The sequence below is a fragment of the Erpetoichthys calabaricus genome, chromosome 4 (assembly GCF_900747795.2).
Source record: "Erpetoichthys calabaricus chromosome 4, fErpCal1.3, whole genome shotgun sequence".
In the NCBI taxonomy this organism is placed as follows: Eukaryota; Metazoa; Chordata; class Cladistia; order Polypteriformes; family Polypteridae; genus Erpetoichthys; species Erpetoichthys calabaricus.
The window spans coordinates 90,930,706-90,954,693 of record NC_041397.2 but is presented as its reverse complement, the minus strand read 5'-3'; positions in this window follow the sequence as shown (position 1 = coordinate 90,954,693).

The window sequence follows — 23,988 nt, the reverse complement described above, 5'->3', positions numbered from 1 at the left end:
GCTTATCATCGAAAATCACTGAAATACTCTACAAAACTTTCAAACAATTTTTGTGAAAGTCTTTCTCTTTCTGAGGGTTGGTTATAGGATTGTTGTGCGTGATTGCAACTGGCCTATTTTCACTTAGAAACATCTCCAGAAACTTCTTGGAACCTGGGGTACAATAGCACTTCTCAGGGGCAAAGTAAAAATCTAAAGAAGACAACACACAATCTAATGCATTTCTGAACACATTACAGATAGCACAAATAGAGGAACTGGATAAACCTCTGGTGCTATCAGAATTACTAGATGCCATAAAGTCACTTCAGAGCGGGAAAGCAGCAGGCCCTGATGGCTACCCTGTAGAATTCTATAAGAAATTCTCCACTCAGCTAGCTCCTCTCTTATTGGCAACACTTACAGAAGCTAGAAACAATCAAATTCTACCTCAAACTTTTCGTCAAGCATTAATCACCATCATTCCTAAACAAAATCTCCATTTTTTTTTTATTTACCTATATATATATTTTCCTTTCTTTTGTTTATTTTTGCCCTATTAAAAATCCCTGTGCAATTCTCCTTTGGCTATGCTGTCCTTCTCAAGGGTGGGGTTTGATTTATCTTCAATTCTTTTTTGTATAAATTGATCTATTTGTATGGAATGATTACAATAAAATTAATAAAAAAAAATCTAATTAAAAAACTGTATAGAAGTGCTTGAAACAGGATTTCAGCAGTCGCCCTGACATGCCATTAAAATCTAATGTGTGATCATTTTCAAACCTTTCCAAACTTGCTTTGGGTTATTAACATTAACTGCAGGAACCTTTATTACCAGGATGCTGCAGTATAGGTCTATGCATATATGATAAATCATGAACTCTATCAAAACTCATGAAGAACTGTATTAGATAGCAATGGTTTTCTTATCAACAGTAACTCTGTCAAAACTCTGAATATATAAATTAATCCAATGAAAAATGTAAAGAAACTGTTATTTCATTTTCACCAACAACACGACTAAAAGTCTGTATTTGAATGACAGTTCTTGAAGCATGGCACCACACAGATTGCATGCTAATAGTTGAAGCACATGTCTCACAAAAATGAAACATTTCTTTGTGCTGGCCATGCTTGTTGCACATTTCCAACCTATTGCTGAGGATAGCAGTACTGATCCTGAACTTTTTTTTTTTGTCCAGCAAATTTTTAATAGCGGTCTTGAATTCATTATTTAATGTAAGCTTTCTGTCTGATGTCTCGAAAATGAATAATAATGTAAATTTATTTCTTTTTGAAATTAAGAAAAACCTTACTTTACTGTTGCCAAGAATTTAGTTCACAGAAACTACCTCACATGCCTTATCTCAATTCATTTTCCTGTCAAAAATTGCAAGTTCTTTATTGCTTGTTTGTATTAGCCTGAAGGCAAGTAACCATGAGTTGCAAACAACAAGGGACATGACTGCTATTCACCTAAATCGTTGCCACCTGTATATGTTTTTACCATTAAGTAGCTGCTTTTCAAAAATATTTTATTAAAAAGTTGAGGGATTGAGAGGTTCTTATCCTCCCAAGTTTAGTTTATTGATTTTTCACAGGAAAGATAAAATAAAGGATGGGAGAAATACCAACAAAGCAGAATGATTACAGATACAAGAAGCAAAATATATAATTAAACATCAGGTTTCATAAATCAAAATAACTGAATTCTAATTAAACCCTTGCTTGGATCAAAAGTTTGTGGTCACTGTACCCTTAAGGGCAGAACACTTGATACCATTTAGGTTAAGTTTTTTTGTTTTTTTTTTAAATCTTAAGTAACTTCAGGATAACAGAGGTGAAAAAAGCAGTTTCTAGAAGTAAAGTATCTGACAGTTCCTCACAAGTAAGATGTTTGAATAAAGTATTTAAAAAGAAAAAGCACATTTCAAGATTTAGGGGCCTTTTGTCCTGTTTTGTGGTTTAACTCTTATTCTTATCTAAATGTGATTTGTTGATGGCATGGGGACCAGTTCAGACAGCAATGTTACTGTGCTCTGTGTGTGTGTCACAGGCTCGATTTTATATGTTAACATGAGATAAGCACAGATTACCTATTTGAGGTTTACTCAGTGACAGCAAGGCAAGAAAAATGATAAGAAAAAAAATGATAAGAAAAATGCAGGGTTAAAAATAGAAAGAAAACTGAAGAAAACACCTAGTATTTAACTGGAAATGAAGATTTTTTTTTTCTTTTGGAAAATTACAAATATGTTAAGAAAATAAACACAGTCTACTCTTTAGAGAGTTCCGGAACAATATACTGCATGGAATTGAAAGTAAACCGAAACAAACTTATTGTGAAGCAAACAAAAATGTGATGTTTAATGATTGGACCTGCTTGTTTCTTTGTTCACCAATTTGAACCCTTCTTCTGTGGTTTGGTTTAGAAATATTATATTTTATACTTTAATTTTTTAAGTAAGTCTAATTTTTAAGACACCTTAGCCCTGCTAAATAAGAAATAAAATATTAATTTAGAGATTGTAAAATTATTATTAAAAAATTAGACATTAAGCCTGTTACAATAACGGGCACTAGAACAGTATTGCATAAACATTAGTAGGAACAGTCTATATCAAATGGCAAAGGACCGTCTATTTTCTGTTACAGTAATACTGGCTTGTATGTGGCATTACTGTACTGTGTGCCTTTAATTTTCTCTCACAGTAATACATCTCTCCAGCAAGTATTTTAATCTGTGCTGGCGTGGAGCTGATTACTGTATGTATGGCGTCTCCCCAGCAACAGATTTTATGTTGCGCGAAAATAAATCTACTTTTAAAAGTCATCCTATTGTAATATCATGAAAATTTGTATGTTTAGGAAAACACTTTACACTTTACCGGGCCAAGTTTGTTAATCACAAATCTGACATCCTCAGAGTGAACAACAAACACTAATCCCACCTCTTTGGGGAAGCTGGTCTCCGCGTCTCAGTACCCGATTGGATTTTTCGTGCGTTATGTTTTAGGTCTTATCTCATTTACCGAAATCCGATTGGATCAGCCGCGCGATACTTTATAGGTCCTGCCCTCTCTGTCTTGTGTGACGCGTCAGGTGGCCTTTGAAGCATCGCACTGTGCCCCGCGCATGCGCACTTCACCAGAAGACACACACACATGGACACATGGAGGCACACAGGGATTTTATTAAAGAGGATGTTATAGTTCAGTTAGGTCAATAAATAGCATTATTTTTTTTAAACCTGCTGTATAATGAAAAGTATTCCAAAAGCCTGTTTCACACTCAAAACCAGCACTGGACTGGGAGTCAGTAAACAAAACTTCCCAAATGCCAAGGTGTGTAGACACTGAAAAGCAAGACACCAATCAGAAGAACGTTAGGGTTGAAAATGTATTGGGATCAACACACAAACACACATAAATTATCCTTTGCAATAGAAACAAAGGTACAGGGGAGGTGCAGGAAAATAAGGGAGGGTTTGCTTACAAACTTCCTGTCCACCAACTCCCTAAGTCAACAAAACTACTAGACACAGATCATTGTTCCCAATAATCCAGGTATAAAAGTCCCACAGGGATCTAAAGTAAGCTATGTACAAATATACAATTTATATACACATCCCCAGGCCACTTAGACTGCTACACACAAACTCCGGAGGTTCCAAGGTGTTTCTATCACTGCATGATGCTAAGGCTGGAATCAAAGTGTCTGTAATATGAATGAAAACCAAAAGGAGCAGAGATCAACCAATCAAGAACATTATTTTGTCCAAATACCAAATGGAACAGCCTTCTTTTTGGCTGTACATACCAACATAAGAAAACAGCAAATTAAAAAAGCAGCTGGAATAATTCATGTGAACCAAAATATCAGATATTTTTGTTCTTTATTGTAATCATTTTTTTTATATAACAGAGTCAATAAGAAATTAATGTTCCACAAAAAGAAACAATCAATATGTGAAACAAACCCCCACCACATCCCAGAGCTTATACCATATCACCAGGAACTGCATCAGCAACCACACCACTATACTTGACCAATGGAGTGACTGCATCATAAATCTCTGCTCATAAAAGACTTGACTTTTAAGTAGGAGAATTCTGGCTGTGAATGGAGTTGCTGGATGCTCCAGTAATTTGTGATGCAGACTGTCTGAGAAGAATCATTGTACAATTTAGATAGCCAGTTATTTGACGTTATTAGTTCAGGACTTTAACATCTAGAGGCAAGAAGTATTTTAGCAGCTGCTAGATTATTTTTTCACGTTTATTTATTTGGTTTTGTATTCAAAGCAGTAAAAGTAAAGTGGAAAATTGTCCTTACACAGATTAACTCGAACAGTGAATGAAAACACCAACTAGTTTCATTCAAATTGATACCTGTGATGTCATACACTATAACAATCCCTATCACGTCTTATCCAGGTGCCTGTTGGCATTCAATACCGACCCACAAGGCAGTTTTTCCCCACCAGTTTCAGGTTACCATTCAGTACCTCTATCCCTTGTGAGAGAGTATTTTCCAAAGATGGAGAAAATGTGAGCCAGAAAAGAAACTGCCTGAAGCCCAGCAGTACAGCAAATACTATTTTTAAATAAAAACCTTTAAAAGCTGTCCCATGCCACCAACTTATTCCCTAAACCCTCTTGTAAATTGTTCTTCTCACTTTGCCCTATTCCACAGGCATTTTGTGATTCTCTTGCTATTTAGCACAGCTATTCTCAAAACATCAATGAGAAAATGTCATTCTTTCAACTAACTTTCCTCAAAACTAAAATGCCCTTACTTGAAAAAGTTGTCACATATTTATGAATCATGATTATATCACTCCTTAAATGGCCACAGTAGTCTATCAATCAGCAGTGGCTTATAATGTATTCATGCTATCATAGCAACATATCATATCTTAGGACAATAAATTTAAATATTATTTTATTGCAGAAAATGTCACACACCATAACATACATTTATTGCAAAATTTTAAAGAAAACATGATTACTAGAAAATTAAAATGAACATTCATATTATTCCTGGGTTTTTAGTGCAACTATGGTTTGAAACTATACAATCAACAAGGGGTTGTACATGTGTTTGTAACATGTCATGTCTCCAGAATCTGGGGAGTAATTAGCTGACCTGCATAAACCCAGAAAATGGCAGACAGATACAGTGTCTAAATCTTTTGTTAGAATATTAGTAGCACTACATCGCGCCAGTGATCTTATATGCTTACTTCGTCGGATGATCACACAGTTTAAAGAAGCGGAATCATTCATGCAGGGACAAATCTGAAAATATTGTCTGCCAGTTTAGTTACACTACTCTGTATAGAGGAATATTTTGGGTAATAATGAAATAAATATGACAATAAATAAAACTATAGTATAATGTAACAATAAATTAATAATAACAACATGAAATTTGAGTATAACTAATTAAATGTCATATCATTTTCTAACCCGCTCAGAGCAGGGGGTGCCGCTGGAGCCTATCCCAAATAGCATAGAGTGCAAGGCAGAGGCAAACTCTGGGCAGGGCACCAGTCTATCACAGGGCAACCACACACACACACATGCACACACACACACACACACAGTAGGGCCAATTTACCAGCCCCATGCAGACACAGAGAGAACATGCAAACTCTGTGCAGGGAGCGCTACCACTGCGCCATTGTAACACCCTAATTAAATGTGTCTCAAAATATATTTTTGTAGGTTAACATATATATTTTGTAGCTTATTGAATAATTTCTTTCTATTTAATTATTTCTTCATTTATGTATGTCAAAGCTGAGAGAGCTAGAGTTCTGTGTTTTAACTGGTGAATCATCAGCAATCCAGACTTAAACCTTTGGCCATCAAATGTCACATTTACAGCAGACACTTCAGATGCTGGCTCTTAATGAAGAATTTGGAGTTTATAGGAAAAAGCATCTGCTTTGCATGGTAATTCTGGGCAACTTTTTCTTGCACTCATAGTCGATGTGCACAGTCACAAGTTTGAGCATGCGCATGATCCATAGGCTTCCCAAGTCAAGTAAAGCATATACTGTATGTCCACTCTGCAGGCAATTCACCATTGAAAAAACGATACTTGCTAGATCCCACTCTATCTTCTTAGACAAATGAAAGTGACAATTTCAAAGTCAAGCCATATTTCAAGTTGCGTTTGGTGGAATGTTACAGACATTTGTTTTTAAATAAATAAATAAACAACAAAAAATGTTCTGTGGCACATTTTTAATGCTCACATTTCAACTTGTTTTCTTTATTTATTGTCCCATTTCATAGTACTTTATTTACTTATCTATTTTTGTCTGAAATATTCCTTCATAACTGCTGAGTGTTCAAAGATCTATTTAATGCATAGTTAGCAGCAGTGTAACAGTAAAACTTAAGATTAAAGCATGTATTCCAAGTTTGAAATCAACTGCTGCATTTCTACCTAATTCAATGGTGCCTTACTATGTAAACACTAACATTAAAACCTCTATTTTATTTTTAATACTATCAGATATTTCTCTCTACATTCAATAGTTGTCTGATTAAATTCTGACCAAATTAATTCTATCAAGTGGACAACTTATGGATTTTTAAAAAAATATATATTCTATGGAGTGGAGTGATGGTGCAGTGGTTATTTGTGCTTCCTCACAGATCTTAGGACCTGAGTTCAGTTAATTACTTGACCACTGCTTGTATGGACATTTCATGTTCTCTAAATATCCATTAGCATTATCTGTATACATGCTAGATTAATTGGTGATTATGCAAATTGCCTGTGCTTCACTGAATAAATCAGCATTGATGAAAACTTGCAAACTCAGTGGTCCATATCTGCCACAAGCTCACCCATGTTTGGCAAAAATGTATTAGAGATTTAATGAAACATTATTTTGTGTTGTTCAAGATTCTAAAAAAAGACAAATACACTTAAACCTATGTGACATTGCCATTTATGATGAGTATTTTATATATCTGTAATGGTCACTTTAAAATTTTGAAGACATTCCACTAACCATACACATGCATTTGAAACACATTTGATAAATTGTTATAATTTATTTTAGTATTCAAATAATCGTGGGTTGAATCCTCCTTAATCAAGCTGCATCTCCATGCTGGATGGTAAAGTGAACATTTTCAAATATTAAAGGCCATTTGGGACAGAGTGGTATAACACAAAACCTCTCAATGTTAGCACTTTAAAGAGCACCTTCAACAACATCAACATTGTCAAATTTTCATCTGTGATGAGAAACAGCACTATTAGTTTAAATAATTAATAAAGCAGTGGGAAACCATAACTAATAGATAGCACTTCCAGTTTGCACAGTACATAAACCACACATGTTTTACATATAAACGATGCAGAAAAGCACAATGATACACTGCAGAAGGTATAGAGCCTCTGAATAACTGTCTTCTGCAGTGGAAATTTGTCATAACCACTTTACTGCTCAAAGTACTGTAAGGAATAAAATATTACACTAGTCATCTTGTTTATAATCTCCATGAATTTAAGCAGTTTGTTCATGTTCTTTCTGGGTTGTGGAGATTCAGGTGATGATATGTATTTCAAAAATATGTCATGTGGATGTTTTTTTAATCTGAAGGAAATTATGAACTTTCCAATTGTTTTATCTGTACAGTGATATGAAGGACTACACAAAGTAGCCCTCAGAAGTGGCATTAGATCCTTAGTGTCATCTCTACTGAAAAATATCTCCACTTTTCAGATGCCATCCAAATATTACTTCCTAATAGCTGACCAACACTGTGATGGGGCACCACATTTTATTCTCTTATGGAGTATTTTAATGTATTTTTATGATATTCAATGATTTTATGCCTCAGAAACATTATCTTGCAATATCTGTTGCTGAACCTTATTTGATGCGCACATACTGGTCCCAAATCTAAGCTCTGTAGTATTGCTACTTCTCAGATGTATAAAATACCTCCGATGTTTGACTCTACCATGTATTTAATTCTCTTGAATCTTTTTAAAATCAATTATGTATATGTAAGATGTAAGGAACAGCATACAACTTGAGGTTGTGTTATCTGTAAGGCAAATGATAAATTAAACATTGTGAAATACTGCTTCAAGAATGTGACTGATATGAGTGTAAATGCTATGTAAAATGCCCTATGGCAATTTTTTTTCTTTCATCAATGAAACATACCTCATACAAAAAAAGAAATGAGGTAGCGCTGCAGGGCAAAGGAAATTGAAGAATATTCATCTCCCGTAATTAATGTAAAGTAAGGTATGCAGTAGATGTCTCTATTTATTCAACCAGATACAAGCAATTTAAGTGTAACAAAGTGCAGTGCAGCTTAGTATAAATTATAAATTAAAGTTGGTAATACAAATGCAACATGGCCACAGGTGCACTTTTGCTTTTATTTATTAATGCCAACTTTTGAGAGACAAGCATTAATAATTTTGTGAAACCTGACATATACATCTTTACATGTTTAAATACATTATTAAACCTTGATGTTAACATTTGAACACAAAGTGAATGAATATGTGCAAATAGAAGTTTGTATTTCATCTGCTGTTGTAAGTACTGTATATGTGCAGGAATGCCTGGGTTTGGCAGTGTTAAATTTTCACAAATGTAAAAAAATGGGTAGCTATCTGACCTATGCTTACAGTTGTTTATTCTTGAGGATAATACATTAAAATGGCAAAACATATTATATTTTGTTTTTTTACTTATAACTATTTGAGTAAAGGATATGGAGCTTCACTTGAAGTAAACTGTGATGTGACTTTCTGGACTTGCTATATTTCAATCAAGAAATACCAATACAAATACATTTCCATTAAGAAATCTCTTAGCAAACAACATTATTGACTCTGTTCTGTGCAAAAGGTGGCATTACAATATGGGCTTCAAGCTTTTGAAGCTGTTATATCTAACTATTTATAGTTTAAAATAGAGTTCAACATGGCAGCTCCAAAGCTGTTGAGAGTGAGTCACTCTACAAATCATTGCAAGATTATCAGCTGGACAAGGGGCTGATGTCATTGCAAATGTAAGGAAAATTATATTTTTATTTTTGCTTCTGAGTCATGCATAGTATTAGTGCATTGCAGTTTCTACAACAAAAATATTCTATTGTATACTAGCTAGCATAGCTGAAATACCTGGTGTTGCCCAGGAGGAAAATAAAGTGTTTTTTAAATGTTTGAGAAAAATATAATTTAAAAAAAACACAACTTTAAAAATAAAAATGAATTAACAAACACTGAAGACTCACTAATGTTCTTGTCTTGCGGTTTTATATATATGTTATCGTCCAGCTGATGCTCAGAACCGGCCAACTCTATTTAATTTCAAAAGCAACAGGGGTGCGGGGTGTTGCTCAAACATAAAGAATGCTGGCAGTCACCTCCAGTTTGTCCTCTGGTGGTCGTTCCAAGTGTCAACTGGATAATAACATGCATACAAGGCCACAAGATCACACCCCACCCGACCCAGAAGAGGGTGGGTTAGGGTTGATTTCACCACTACAGTATTTTTAGTTGACCAATGAGAAACATGTCTACCAAGTTTTATGAAAATTGCTCCAGCCGTTCAGAAGTGATGGTGGAACATACATACAGTACATACACACACACACATACATTGACTTTTATATATATAATGTAGATTTCAATGACCAGAATGAAATATGATTTCTGAATTTCAAGGAAATAGTTTAATTGAGCCGTGGTAATAATTGACAGGAATTCTTTGTTATTCATCATGAATTAAATGATGTATGAGTTTATATAGTTAGTTTTATTATACTACTGTCTGCTTTCTAAACATTTTTGTAATTGTCTGCAGTGTATAAATGTATTATATAAAGTATACTCCTACTCATTCATGGGTTTTCTGAACTGATGAATTTGCCAAATTGTTCTGCAATTGTTAGGAACCTAGCCAACAAAATGAAACATTTAAAGTAAGAAGTTGTAATAGAAGGAGGCTAACTTAGCAATTCCTGATGGACAGGTTTTGGGTTGTCACTCACAATAGGAAAAAACAAGAATTGCTAGTCCTTTGTATCACCAACTTCAGAGCAATTCCCAATGGAACATACCTGTCTGTGTATTGCTTTTCTATTAAAAATCAATCAAATATTTGGTGGACTGGAAAGAATTATACCTCTTCAATACTACTAATTTTCATTCATGTTTTTATAAATATTTTGTTAGAAGACTTTCTTAAAAGTTAAATTTTGTATTTTTGAAGTATTTTTACAATATTGCTGTGCTTTCATTTACCCTGACACTTGCTTCATATTTGGTTATTTTATAATTGAATCATCTCCTCGGGTGGTGCACCGCTGCAACAGGGCACCAGACAAAATGTGAAAGAAAATCCTAAAAAATTGATAAACATTTTATTTTAAAGTAGAAAAGTTCAAAGTTTAACTGAACATGTTACCCACTTTTTGGATATAGGCTTAAACAGAATGAAGATGGAAATCATCACAGTATTGTATTGCAGGGTTTTTGGAATTTTTTTCTAAAAGAGGAATATGTTTTGCATAAATAAAATGACACAAGGCACATGCTAGAATACACAGAATGTGAAAAGAAACAGATAAGATGCACCTCCAGGAATCCTGATCATTTATTATTATGGCAGCATTTAAGTTTAGATGAACTGGTACAATTCAGTGGCACCCAATTTTACAAAAACAGGATGAGTTTGGGATGTTTCAAGTCATTATTTCTTCACAAACATGGTATATATGTATTTTTTATGTAAAATTGTGTTAATTAATCATTTTTTATATATTTTAAAAAGTACACAACCCAATTTTGGAATAAACCCTGTGCAGCATGGGGCTTCAATGGAACATAAAAGCATAAAAACTTACCAAATATATCCAGTTTTCAAACAAAGACAGTTGTTGAGTATTGATCTGTGTGTAAAACAGCTTATACTGTACATGTCATTTTTGAACAAAGAAACACCAACATTATGAGATTTGAGCATTTTAAAAGAAGACCAGCTATGCAGGCTACCTTTAGTGCTTGTCTTCTTTCTCAATACATTTTCACACCCCCAGGGTGTAGTTTTCCTTTGAAAGACAAAATCACAGTAAACTGTTCATGGTATGTGGTTAGTTTTGTTTTGATTTACTTTCATATTTATGTGAGAATTCACCCAAGAGAATAGAAAACATATTCTTACCTCATGAAAAATAGTACCAGGAATATGTGATATAATTATTATTTCCACATCTCTTTAGTTGTTGGAAACACAGATGGCATGTTTTCTTTTTCTAAACTGAATTGGTTACTTTTTTATGCTTTTATTTTCCATTGGGAAAAAAAATTGCCCCAAATGGTTCATTATAAGACTGGCTAAATATTTTTTTAAATGTATAGAAAACACTTCAATTTAGAACATAATATCCATCCATCATCCAACCCGCTATATCCTAATTACAGAGTCACGGGGATCTGCTGGAGCCAATTGACAGCCAACACAGGGCACAAGGCAGGAAACAAACCCCGGGCAGGGCGCCAGCCCACCGCAGTAGAACATAATATTGCATGGCAAATGCATATAAACCATGTTTGTGAAGAAATAACTTTAACTTGGAAAAATACCAAACTTATCTTTAAAGACAAAAAGAAAAGATGTTCTAGTTAATCTAGTTGTAGTTAATCAGAAGTCTGATGCAGTGCTAAACATTCCCATCAGTTTTCTTGGTGATACTGAATTGTGTATATATGTTAAAATATTTCAAGTACACAATGATAACTTTATACTTTATTACACGCATGAAAATGTGCATTGGGAACTGCTTACTGCTTACTGTGATTGTAATTACCCACCACTCCAGGGGTTGGCGCTGTTTTCTAATGCCTATTCTCTTCCTCCATCTGCAGACTAAATGATTAACAGGTGTAACATCTTTGACATCACTCCGAGTGTCCATCTGCCTGGACCTGCATTTTCCTACTGAAAGGACATATAACTGGAAGTTCTGCCATTCTGAGATCAGAACTCCCATCTGAAAAGGCATTCTTTGCAATTAGTGCTGGTTTTTCTGCTTTTCAATTATATGGAGTCACCGGGGGTGCCTCAACTTTTTATCATGGTCTGTCTGATCTCTCACAAGTTTCACTCCGTCATCCATTGTTCAGCCTGCTTATCACTTTACTGTGACAGGCAGCAAGTGAAGCAATGCTGAATCAGAATCAGAATTAATTTTACACTAATGTGTACTAGGAATTTGTCTTTATAGTATTGGTGCAACATGCAAAGACAACACAGACATCCATCCATTATCCAACCCGCTATATCCTAACTACAGGGTCACGGGGGTCTGCTGAAGCCAATCCCAGCCAACACAGGGCGCAAGGCAGGAAACAAACCTTGGGCAGGGCGCCAGCCCACCGCAGCACACAGAACACACCAAGCACACACTAGGAGACAATTTAGGATCGCCAGTGCACCTAACCTGCATATCGTTGGACTGTGGGAGGAAACCCACACAGACATGGGGAGAACATGCAAACTCCACGCAGGGAGGACATGGGAAGCGAACCCGGGTCTCCTAACTGCTAAGCAGCAGCGCTACCCACTGCGCTACCGTGCCGCCCCCATACAAAAGATAAATATAAGAAAATAAAATATAAAGTGATAAAATATAATGAAGCACTTCACGCACAATAAAAAAGTACTGAATACAATATATATACAGTGCCTGTTCAATCACTTGGAAGTTTTCAAACGTTATATAACAATAACATTGAATAACAGCATTTTTGACACAGATCAACAGAAAAAGGCTTTTTAATGTCAAAATGAAAATGGATCTTTGTAAGGAGATTAGATTGTAGTTTGTAGACAGATGCAATCATATATTTGGTAAGCTGGGTTTCTGCTTGTTAGAGGCTACACAATACAATCATCTATATGTATGTATGTCTGTGTGTGTGTGTGTGTGTGTGTGTGTGTGTTTATATATAACAGACTCCTTCACTTTCTGCATACATTATTTAATTTTAAATAGGTAAATGTCCAATTTTTTTCCATCAATCTAAACTCAACAATCCATAGTTATAGAGCTCCAAACATTATGTCTGATGTGGACCAGGGTCTGCTCTTCACCTGTCTAATACCATCATTACAGAGAAGTGTGATGGTGGCAGCAATATGCTATATGGGCACTTCTCAGTGGCAGGGCCAGGGAGACTGGTCAGAACTGAAGGAAGGATGAATGTAGCCAAATACTGAGAGGTCCATGATGAAGACCTGCTCCAGAGTGCACGCAGCCTGAAGCTGGGGCAACAGTTCACCTTTCACCATGATCCAAATTATACAGCCAATACAATGCTGGAGTGGCATTGGCACAAGTCTCTGACTAACCATGAGTGCATCAGCTAAAGCCCAGATTTAACATCAGTGGAGAGTGCAGAAGATGGGAGTTTAGAGATGCTTTCAATCCAATCTAATAGAGTTTAGGAGGATCTACAAGAAAGAATATAAGCTGCCCACATCCAGATTGCTTTTATTTATATGATATCTATAGTTTGTGTGAAATCAAGTAAAAAATGCAGCAGACCACAGATCAGCAGCAAGAACTTCTTTTAGTCTAAGCTAATATTAATGTTCAAGGTAATTGGAAACTTTAATCTATGCTTTAGGTGCATATTAAAGAAGCTCTAAGAAATGGCTGTTTCTAAATCATAAAAAAGTGTGAAAAGAAAAAACAAGTAGAATATAAGCAGAAAAAACACACGAAACTGAATGTCCACAACGCTTGTTATGAATGTATTTATGCAAATCTCTGTTGTACAGGTATTGCCACAATTTGAATTTTCCCAGTTGAAAAGACCCTAAAGGCTTCTTTTTTTTACTGATCATCTCTACAGACTTTGAAAAATGTGATCATAAGGACAGAACCTTGCTAACAAAATAGATACAGATGTGGATATCCAGCTGCTCTACCTTTGAATTAATCTTTTCACCTTCACAATGACATCAAAAAGCAAAGAATAGCAAAAATATTATTGCAATATGCAACCTGCACTTCATCAATAATGCAGATTCTAAGTGGAAATGATTCAAACCTAGAGAAAAGAGTCTCTTCTGTGAACCTTTGATTGTATCTGTCAAAATTATTTGCCAATTTAGCTAATAAATACATATCATGTAATTAGTTGTGTGGATTGCACCCATGGTACTCCAGGACAATAACTTTGGTCTGTGCTTCATGTTAGAGTGTCAGAAGCCACCGATTAGCCAAATGAGATCACCAACATAACATCTGACTAACTGAGCTTCTGACCTTGAGAGTGTCACAGATGTAGTGACATGCTTCAGTGCCTAATGTTCACATGACATGTGTTTTTGAAATTTCACCTCAAAGTGGTAGCTTTACAACACTTTTGAGCCCAATAACATGAGACATGGTGTTTATTAATATATAATAGGTTACAATGGAAATCAAAATTTTATTACTGCAAAAATATTATTATTAATAGACAGACTGAACTTTATTTCTCCCAAGGAGAAAACTTGACTTTTTTCATAAGATCAATAAATAAGTACATAAATATAAATGCATAAATAATAAATAATACCAGAATATGAATATATAAAACATCTTTCAATCATTTTGGAACTAACAGAATTTTCAAGGAAAAAGTGTCATGTATTAGAATAAGAAGGAGGAAACAAAAACAAACAAACAAAAAGGAATTGGGCTTACAGTGATCCCTCGCTATATCGCGCTTCGCCTTTCGCGGCTTCACTCTATCGCGGATTTTATATGTAAGCATATTTAAATATATATCGCAGATTTTTTGCTGGTTCGCGGATTTCTGAGGACAATGGGTCTTTTAATTTCTGGTACATGCTTCCTCAGTTGGTTTGCCCAGTTGATTTCATACAAGGGACGCCATTGGCAGATGGCTGAGAAGCTACCCAACTTACTTTTCTCTGTCTCTCTTGCGCTGACTTTCTCTGATCCTGACGTAGGGGGTGTGAGCAGGGGGGCTGTTTGCACACCTAGACGATACGGACGCTCGTCTAAAAATGCTGAAAGATTATCTTCACGTTGCTACCTTCTGTGTGCAGCTGCTTCGTGAAGCGACAAGCTGCACGGTGCTTCACATACTTAAAAGCTCAAAGGGCACATATTGATTTTTCACTGTTTTGTTTTTCTCTGTCTCTCTCTCTCTCTCTCACCCTGCTCCTGACGGAGGGGGTGTGAGCTGCCGCCTTCAACAGCTTTGTACCGGCGGTGCTTCGCATACTTAAAAGCCAAACAGCCCTATTGATTTGTTTGCTTTCCTCTCTGTTTCTGACAGCCTGTGCTCCTGACGCGCACTCCTTTGAAGAGGAAGATATGTTTGCATTCTTTTAATTGTGAGACAGAACTGTCATCTCTGTCTTGTCATGGAGCACAGTTTAAACTTTTGAAAAAGAGACAAATGTTTGTTTGCAGTGTTTGAATAACGTTCCTGTCTCTCTACAACCTCCTGTGTTTCTGCGCAAATCTGTGACCCAAGCATGACAATATAAAAATAACCATATAAACATATGGTTTCTACTTCGCGGATTTTCTTATTTTGCGGGTGGCTCTGGAACGCAACCCCCGCGATGGAGGAGGGATTACTGTATACTGATAACTCTAGTTATAAATCAGTTCACTTAACAAGGGAAAAGAAATGTATGCTATTAAGAAAAAAAAAATCTAAAGACCCAGCCATGCAGTTCAAGTATGTTAAGGGACAATCAACCTGGGTTTAGGCAAAGGAGACCACATTTTATCAATATGCACCAACATTTGTTTAAAGTACAGCATACAAAGTGATTTACATTAACAGAAGTTTTTTATAAGGTGCTTCACAGGAAACTTGTTATCTGATTACATGAGATGGGTATTTTGGGAGAGACGTGACTTCCGAAGTACTTTTCAGACGTATTTGTGGTCAAAAGTAGGTTTTTGCAGGTGTTAGTATCAGAACTGCTGCCTCCAGATTTACTGTTAAATGGTTATACAGTAATGTGATTTTAGCAGTTAACTATCCATCCATCCATTATCCAACCCGCTATATCCTAACTACAGGGTCACGGGGGTCTACTGGAGCCAATCCCAGTCAACAAGGCAGGAAACAAACCCCGGGCAGGGCGCCAGCCCACTGCAGATAATAATTCTTTGCATTTATAGCAGTTAACTATAGATCGGCAAATCTAAAGAATCAGAAGAACTAAAAAATTCTGATATGGGGAGATTTGACATAAATAAACTTTAATATAATTGACCACAAATATAGAAGTAAATAAATAAGCTATTAAAGTCTTTGCCAGGAAGTGTAAGCAAATCTTTAAAAAAGGCAAATTGTGTTTAGTGCTGTGTGGAGGTTCAACTTGAGAAAGGTAAGCTTAAGTTGTATAATGTGACTAAGGGTCCTCATCTGGAACATTATATGCAAATTCTGCCATATCTATTACACAGAGTCATAACATAAGTAGAGAATGTCCAAGAAAGTCCTGCTAGTCTAGTCCAGGGGATCTTATAAAAACTATGAGGTAATGTTGAAGGAGTTGAATTTTTAAATCTTGAGGGAATGTGGTCTAAACAAACTGGAACTAATGTAATATGTTTGTCTGCACAGCCCATTCTCATCAATCCATAATGGACATTGGAATATTGTGTCTTTTCCTCATGAACTTACTATTTACACCTGACATCCATATTTAGGATGGAAAATAAAGTGTAGTCATGAAAAATCAATTCTAGTTATGTTTATAGGTTTTTTTTTATAAAATCATTGTAAATTTAATTGCAATGAGACAGCTGATAGAGAAGCTTTGAGAAAAAGGAAGGTTTGAACATGGTGTTTATTGATTTGGAGAAGTCTTATGATAGAATGTGGAGGTGCATGGGAGAGAAAGGAGTACCAGAGAAATATGTGAGGATTGTCCAGTATACAGTATGTATGACGGACTGAGGACTCGGGTTAAAAGCATTGTTGGTATAATAGACAAAATCTCACTTAGAGTAGGTCTGCAGGGATTTTCTGTAATTCTTAACCTCATTAATTTGGTCATGAATATGTTGAGACATGAGATAAGACCAATCCCCCTGGTGCATGCTTTTTGCTGATGACACTGCATTATGTAGCAGCAGAAAAACAGGAAGTGGAGAGGAATTTGGAAGAATGGAGAAGGGCTTTTTGTAAAATAAGAGGGTTAAAGATAAAAATGTAGAAGACAGAATATATGAGGTTTAATGAAGATATGGATTCAGAAGTTACCCTTCAGGGAGAGTTATTGAAAAGAGTGGATACATTTAAATATGTAGGATCAGTGGTTAGTCCATGATGAAAAACCAGATGCCGAGATAAACCATATAGTGCAGTTTAATTGGAAGAAAGTGGATGAAGATATCAGGAGTATTAGAAGAATTAAGGTGAAGGTTAAAGATCAGGCTTCTAAGATAGTCATAAGACCAGCAATGATGTATGGAGCTGAAACATGGACAGTAAAAGGAAGTGCAGAAGAAGAAGTTAAATGTGGTAGAAATGAGGATATTGAAATGGATGTGTGGAGTTGCAAAAAAGGAGAGAATATGAAATGAGACAATCAAAGGTACAACAAAAGTAGGAGAGATATCTAAGAAGGTATAGGAAAGTAGGTTGAACTGGGTATGGAACTTGTGATGAGGGGAGACAATGAATATGTAGGCAAAAGGTGTGATGAGACAGGAAATATAGGGGAAGAGAAAACAGGGGAGGCCAAAGTGGAGAAGGATGGGTAAAGTAAAAGAAGATTGAACAGGTCTTGACTTGTGAGGAGGTACAGGACCGAGCTGTTTGGAAAAGATTGATCAAGCACATTGACCCCACACAGAAGTGGGAGAAGAAGATTGTAAATTGAACTGTCCAGTTTTCCAGTTCTCTGTCTTACATTTATATTCCTGGAAAATATGTAGATCATGACTGGCTTATGTAGAGCGGTTTGGAAGCAATTTCAAATGTTAAATATCTGCTAACCACAATTTAGGAAAACAACATTAAAATATTGATAATAAATTTAGGATTGTAATTATAAATGATTTCTTAAGAGTTCTTCTTCTAAAATAGTACTCATTACTAAGACTAAAATGTTTAATTATAGTTTATGTTAATAATTACTTTGCTGCCTGTAAAAAGGAGAAAGCATTTGTATACTTATTCAGTTGTAATTTTTCAGGTTGCCAGTCTTACTTATCCACCATATGTTATGAACAAGCCAGGTCAGTATGTTCCAGTTTTTTTTTTGAAGGAATAGTAAAATACAACTTCAAAATGATATTTTTATGATCCATATTCATTTTCACAGTTTATGTACAATGTGTGAAGTCGTGAAGGATCTGCGGCACTAAACATAAATTAACAAACAAACAAAGTGGGAATGCCAACTGCAGTATTTAGTAAGCTAAACAAGATTTACTTTGTTACAAGGCTGAAGAATTGGTAATATGAACAGACGGAGATGACACAAATGGTATAATTGGACACAATATCATCTTATTTCTTTGGACAGCTAACTGAATCATTTTTAAGATTATTATAAGCATCACACAAAATCCAAGAACAACACCTACAAGACTTTAAAGCACCCAGATACTGGTAGGTGCTTCCTTGAAATTTTATATCAGATCATCATGTAACAGTCTGTAGTATTTAACCTGAAGAACTCTAAATCTCATACACACTGTCATTTTGATACTGATAATTTTCTAATTTTGATGACTGGAAATTAAGCAGTCAGATGTTCCTACAAAAAAGGTCATTTGGCTATTTTGCATAAGCGTTTGATTTCCTTCAGAAAAAAAGTGTTTTGTTTGAATGCATTGTCAGTATTGAACTTCTTTTTTCACCTTATCATTATCCACAACCTTTCTATTGCATCTTTCACACTCTTCTCTCAGAGAAAATGATAGTCCGGTCTTTTTTGATGTTCTTGTGGAAGAAAAATTAGCCACATTAATCAATTGTCAAATACAAGGTCTTTATTACAGTACATAGATGGATTCAACTGCTATCAAATATAAAATCTGAATAATCTTCTGTGCTTTGAATTATCATTTTTTAAGGTTCTATGACACAGTCCCAAATCTACCCATACCCATTCCACATATCGTTATACTTGGTTGAACAGATTTTTTAGATAACTACCCAAAATATGTGAAACAAAAAGTAGAATACAGATGTTGTTTTTTTGACTCCACAATTACTGGTACAGTTGTCCCTTGGTATCTGCAGGATGCTCAAGGACAAAATGGCATAGTATTTGCATATAACCTATCTACATCCTCCTGTACAATTAAAATCATCCTAATTTACTTATAATACCCAATACAGTGGAAATGCTATGTAAATAGTTGTTATACTTTATTCCTTAGGGAATAATGACAAAAAAAATCTTTACATACTCAGTACAGACGCAACTATTGTAGCTTAGCTATACGTAGAGGTTAGGAGCACACGTTGAAACAGCACATTGCCGCACCCACCATATGACAAACCACCTCAGGATCCCAGGTTAGGACCCAAGTGCAGCCATGCAATGGGTGACACCTCAGCACCACACTAGTTCAGATGGAGTGGAACCAGTGTGAGGTTTTATATGGTGGCTGGAATGACAATTCTGCCACCAACCTCCAGGTTTTTCCCTGCAGGTTGGAGGGCCTACATGCAGGGCTGGATGCAGATTAAGGTCATACCCAGGACGGACATAGTATAGTCAAAAAGTTCCCAGAATGGTGGTACTGCACTGTAATAGTAAGACCTAAGACAACACTTATCTAGTCACATTCAAAGTAAGACCCATTTGCACACACACTCTTGCTCCATCAATTCTGCCACTATTAGAAGCATCGTTGAAAGGTTTCTTGTGGAATCTTCCGGACTTCAGTCGTAGCACTTGATTGGATGTCCTCCATAGTTGAAAACCAAAAGTTACATGGAGTGATATCCGGCGAGTACGGTGGTAGAGCGATGACTGGAATGTTTTTATTGGCAAGAAATTACTGCACAACAAGTGATGTGTGGCTCGGTGTATTATCATAGTGCAGAAACCACTGACTCTGCCACTAATTGGGCCACTTCCTTTGAATTGCATTGCGCAGCCTCTGCAAAATTTGCATGTAGAAAACACTAGTAACACTCTGTCCAGGCGGTATGAATTCATGGTGCACCAAACCGTCAAAGAATAAATTGAACATCACTTTTGAGTTGGATTTGATTTCTTTGGTGGGGGAGATGCCTCTCTGATGACTGCATCTTTGTCTCTTGGTCGTACTGTAGGTGTACACCCATGACTCATAACCAGTGACAATCTTTTTGAGAAATATTGGGTTCTGTAAACTTTTCTGAAACAGATCCCCTGTGACAAACATGCAAAATTCCATCTGATCCATGGTCAGCAGCCTCAGAACAAACTTTGCACAGACATGTCTCATTTTCAAATCTTCAGTCAGAATTGCATGAATTGATCTGTGGGAGATACCAACTTCTTGCTGCAACTCCACAATGGTCATTCTTCGATCAGTTCGAACCAGTCGTCGCACTTTTTCAATCATTTCTTAATTTCTGGACGTTGAAGGCCTCCTGCTATGTGGTTCACCCTCCAATGTCTCCTCTCTGTTCTTAAACTGGGAAAACCAGTTGTAAACTGTGGTTTCCTTTAGTGCATCAGCACCATAAACTTGCTGCAGTGCTGCTAGTGTATCTGAAGCTGATTTCCCCAATTTGCATGTGAACTTGATGCAGGCACGTTGTTCAAACTGCGACATTGCACCGAATGACTATACACATGTCTAATTCAAACAATAATTAAAACAATACTACATGGTGAAACCAATCCAGACCTGTTGTAACTGGTCTACAGATGTGCTGCGCTCCACTCCACAACAATGTATCAGTAATCAAATCTCTCACTCTCCTGCTTTATCACAATTCTAGGAACCTTTTGACTGCCCATCATATAGTACATGTAAGCAACAACATAACATTTTCTTTCTCTCAACACGTATAGGCTGCTTTCATTTAATGTCCTGAAAGAGAAATACACAGGATAAAATTCAGAAAATTTAAAATACAAAACAATGAGTGTTGGCTGCGGTGGGTTGGCACCCTGCCCAGGATTGTTTCCTGCCTTGTGCCCTGTGTTGGCTGGGATTGGCTCCAGCAGACCCCCGTGACCCTGTGTTCGGATTCAGCGGGTTAGAAAATGGATGGATGGATGGATGAGTGTTGGAGAGAGACTTGATCTATGAGATGGCTGAAGGCTACTGCAGGGTAGGCCTACACATCACACATGGAGTCAGTAAAGTGCTCGGAATGTGGCAAATTCAAGTTTTGCTTTTTGTAACTTTCTGGGTTTTTTTGGTTATTCTTTTTTCCGTGGTTGATTGAATCCATAACATCAATCTAAAACCTACCCCTAATATGATTAATGTGGAGGTCTGACAAAACAGTGGATTAGTTCTTACCAGACATTTTCACATATCTTGACCAAATATGTATAACAATTTAATTTTTAACCAATATACAATATGCCAATAGTTAAAACAACAAATCACAAAATTACCCATAGTTAACAGCTTCACATCCTTGCATTAAAAACAGGACATTACCAGCTTCCTAAAGAAATTATGTGTGGCATTTCCTCTTGAAAATGCCATCTTGAAAAAGGCAAGAATCAGCACTGTAAAAATAAATAGTGTGAAACAAACGTCATGCATAAATTAGGGTTAGGGTTAGAGAATCAAAAGGCAAAAAAGCAAAATTTCATATTGATAAGTGTAATAAAGTTCACATTCTTAATATTTGTTAACATTAGCAACTGTTACACACAGCTGTATTTCTCACAATTGTCAAACCATTTTTAAACATCTCTGTCCACTCATATTCACTTGCCACAAGGAAAGCGTAAACAAATGTGCATTTCAGGTCCATTAACACTTTCTACATACAAAAATCACACAACACATCTCTGTCTTTGTTGGTGCAAATGTATGTGTGTGTACCTACGTACATAAATCTGCAGCAACCTTCACACTTTTGGCAATAGCAACAGCAGCAAAGTGTGAATATAACATCATAAGGTGTAATGCTTTGTTGTTGTGCTTTTATTTATTCATTTTTTCACATTTAATAGTTATTCAGTCATTGTCATCAAATGCGTACCATTGTGCGTGCATGTGTGTGACATCATTCCTTATAAAATCCTTACTGGTAATCTAGTAGAACCTGTAGTAAGATCTAAGGAACCTCAGATTCCACACCTAGAAAGCTATGCATTAGAGTTATCTTCACCCATTTTTGACTAGCTGGGTTAATTTAATACTAAGAAATTTAATATTACCTTAATAGTCTCTTTATCGTTCGGAAAATCTTTATAATGTGGAACAGCTATTATGGAAAAACGGTATCCTTGCTTTCTAAATGACCTTTGCTTGATATTTGATGCTCCTGAATCTCTGTAGCTATCCAACCTCTGATAAATCTCAAACAAGGGCACAGTTCCATTGGTGAATATTTAGTAACGCATAACCTTTAAAACTCGCATCTGACTTGGACTGCAATGATGAAGCTTTTATATTGATGTTCAGGAATAGTTTTATTGGAAGTAGTGAATGATGACATCAATAGTAGAGATGTAGGTCACTCTCAAGAAAAATCCATTAGTTATTCCTTAAAGTTACAGACTAGAATTTCAGAATGAAAGAAAGCTTGTCAATGATTAATAGCCTCTATCCCTAAAACCTACCACTTCAATAGCTTTTAAGGAAGACAAACCACTGTTGGATTTGGGAAGTTACTGGTTAGCCATAGTAGGAAAGGTTGTTTTTATTTTGTGAGGCTGAGCTGGTGTAGGGTTAATTGCCCCAAAAAACAGAGAACAAACTTAAGCAAGCTAAGATCACCTACAGATTGGTTTTAGTAGTGTTTCTTTTCAATAACTCAGTCTTTGCACACATTTATTTTGAGAAAACTGGTCAGACTCAGGTTTGTGTGGATTCTTGAGCAGCAGATCATTTTATTGGTTCTTTGCTCATATCAATTTGTCACTACTCACGGCAAACAGAAAATTAAAACCCAGAGAATTAATGCTGGATTAGTTAGGCCTGGTTAAACTGAATGGCTTAAAACCTATCCTTAATATGGTTAATAGGGGGATACATCAAAAGATCTTTTCCTTTCTCTAACAGAAATCTCCATTCCATTGGTAATTTTTGGTTTACCTTTGTAACGAATTCATAAAGCATAATTTAACCAGGAAACAGGTAATTTAGTTATGATTTAGTTGTGAAAAACTGAAATTTTATTTTACTCGTACAGCTTCCAACATACAGGACCTGAGAGGGTAATAAGAGAGGTACAAGAAAGGCAGATGGACAAAAAAAGGTATTTGTTTATTCCAGTCCAGAGACAAAACAAGAAAAGAAGTAAAATAAAATGCGTAAAACAACACAGAGACTCTTACCCTGATGTATACTCAGTCACATTCAGTTCAGGTAAGGGTATCAGCAGCCTTAAAATAAAACAAAACTGTACTCTGTTTCAGCCCATGTCATAAATACAACTCTATGGAAAAAAAATCTCAGGAGCTGTTTTTTGGTTCTCAGGAACCTCAAGTCGCTCCTTAATATCAACCAAATGCTCAGCCACCAAGCACCTCTTAGCCTGGTGCACCTTACACACCCTAATTCTTCCTCACAAATCTCTCGTATCAATCGTCAAAAAACTCTCCCCTCTTGTGGCCACAACCATACTTATAAAGGTGTCTCAATTCCCTTGGTCAGCTTGCCTATACACAGGGAGATACCATTTCCATCCTGCAGGGGGAATCACACATCTTGAACAAAAAGCAAAATATCCGACAGCAAAATAAACATATTGAAACACCAAGTAACAAAAAAAAAATTTACACCTAACCTCGAGGTTACTAAGACATAAAAG